Below are 2588 nucleotides of genomic sequence, written 5' to 3' on the forward strand. Positions count from 1 at the left end.
GTTTGCTTGCTTAATGTCTTGTTTAACGGAGTCTCATTCATTTCCTTATTTCAGTGTCCATGGCTGGCGAACAATTTGGACTTGATAACTTGTTTTCAATGTTCCTTCCCGGAAATAGAGATGACAGCTCTCCACTCCCCTGTTCGCGAAGTGCAATCCCAACCTCCTCAAGGGGAGATGATCGGCACCAGCGCTGGTCCCACTCCCCAGTGAGAGGTTCTGGAGGAGGAGGCGGAGCCCGAGGTCACCATCCTTGAAAATCCCAAGAAGAGGAAGTCAACCTCGAGTCCGGAGGGGGTTCTCACTGTTATGTAAATGAACTTCGATGCCGGGACCTTCATTGACTCGCAAATCCTGCCCGGCACCGAGGACTTCTTTCATGGTAGGGACCTCGCCTCCCAAGCCAAGTGGGTGTATCGCACCTTCCTCCGGGCTGCCGCCATAGCGAGGAAAGCTGAACCCATCTTGGCTGGTGCTCAGACTCTGGATGGAAAGCTACAAGCGGCCGTTAAGTCTGAGCGTAAGTTAAAATGGGAGGTAGAATCGCTGAAGACCCAGCTGGCTGCTTCTGAGAATAAAGTAAAGACCTCCGACGAGATGGTTGCTCGGCTTACCAAGTGGGAGCTTACTTTGGAGAGTCAGCTCAATGTTGCTCGAGGTCAGGTGAAGGAACTGGAGAAAGAGCGTGACGATGCCATCTCGTCGACCAATGCTGCCAGGGCCGAGGTTTCTGATTTGAAGAACAAGAATAAAGAAACTGTGAAGCATGCTCGGAATGCCATTGGGGATACGGAGGAGGCGATCAAAGCGCAGGTGAAGCTGCTGGCTCCTAACTTTGATGTCTCAGCCGTTGGTGCTTTCAAGACCATCTAAGATGGCAAGATTATCAACCTTCCGAGGAAGTAATATATATTTACTTGTACTTTTTTGGGCCATTCTGGCTTTGTAATGTGTTGTTTTGAACACTTTGGTTGTTTGTATAAAACTGTTTACCGTTTTATTTGATACTGACAACTAGCGAAGCCGACTTGTGGATTTTATGTTTAAACATTTGGACTATGGCCTTTGTTTTCATAGCCGCTTAAGGTAGTGTTTGCGACTTCGATGGCTCCCGGGGTAATCAGTCCCGTGATGCTGTAATGTTACCAAATTGGTCAGTTAACAAGGCAAAACAATTGAGTGATGCACTAATGACGGTAAGTAGGAAATTAAAATTTAAACAGCGTGATTTGGAAGTGATAAATAACAATATAAGGAAACACGGGACAAGTAAGCAGGTGAACATAAAGCGGGTGTTACTATATCGAGGACCCGGCTGGTCGCCAGGCCCGTTTAGGCTTTCAAAGGTAGTACCTCTTCAGGTTTCCTGCGTTCCACATCCTGGGCACCTCTCTTTCATCCAGTCGTTCTAGCTTGCATGCCCCGTTTAGTCATAAAGTTAGACTTCATGCTGGCTGAATGGACTTGTTCTTCTCTTCAGGGCTGGCGCACAATGGGTCTTCAAGGTTGAACTGGCGGAATGCATAGGGAGCTTGTCTTTCCTCTGGCGCCTAACTTGGGATTCTCCAAGTTAGGCGCCACCTTGCCAGTGTGCTTTTGACCAAAGTATGAACAATTATACATCGTTAGAAAGCTCTGAAAAATAGCTTTCCAATGCCACTAGAATCACGTCAATTAGACCTCTGTAGCTCGAGTTATTTACGTTAGAGTGCAGAGAGGTCAAGGTTGACAACATCATCCACTTTCTGCCTCTTCTTCTATAAAACTCCATCAAATCCAACCGAATGCTACCTGAAATAAATAGAATAGCACGCAACTCAAAGTAGCATCCATAGTGACTAAAAGATAATTAATTCTTGATTAAACTCAACAATTTGAATGCAAATTCCCTAGGAAAAGATAGGAAAGATGCTCACACATCACATGCCCGTTGCCTACTACCTCTCTTATCATGTATGGGCCTTCCTAGTTAGCTGCCAGTTTCTCTTCTCCAGGGGTCAGTAGGCCCACCGTTGTGTCATAGAACCAGGTCGTTTGGTTCAAAACTCCTCTTTAGCACTTTGGCGTTGTACCATAGGGCTATTCTCTATTTCAACGCCATTTTTGACAGGTGAGCTATCTCACTGGTCTGGTCGACTAGATCTTTCTCCATAGCTTCCTCAACTCCACCAAGGAGTAACAGTGGAATTGGTTCCCCCACTTCGACAGGAATCACTGCATCGACCCCATATGTAAGTCAGAATGGGGTCTCCCTGGTGGAGGATTGTGGTATTGTTCTATAGGACCACAAAACTATGCGAGTTCGTCTGCCCATCCTCCCTTCTTCTGGTCAAGCCATTTCTTAAGGCCTTTGTGGATGACCTTGTTTGCGGCTTCAACTTGGCCATTGGTCTGTGGGTGCTTCCTAAATCCACTTGACAAACACATTACGGCATCGAATGGTAATAGAAGATGATTAAAAATTGGTGGTTTTAGGGTTAAAGAAGCATGTTTTAAACCATGAAGCAAAATTAGGAAGGAAACACAAAACCATGCAATTTATATGAATAAGTGTAAAAAATATTGATAAAACCCCACAAATTCTACAC

At 45.6% G+C, this 2588-nt stretch overlaps 1 pseudogene; it reads left to right on the top strand.

Moving 5' to 3' along the window:
* Positions 1-379: 379 nt before the first annotated feature.
* On the top strand, positions 380-906 carry LOC148579691 (uncharacterized; annotated as a pseudogene).
* The last annotated feature ends 1682 nt before the right edge of the window (positions 907-2588 follow it).

This window comes from Arachis ipaensis, chromosome B10 (assembly GCF_059453495.1).
Source record: "Arachis ipaensis isolate K30076 ecotype BB chromosome B10, ASM5945349v1, whole genome shotgun sequence".
NCBI lineage: Eukaryota > Viridiplantae > Streptophyta > Magnoliopsida > Fabales > Fabaceae > Arachis > Arachis ipaensis.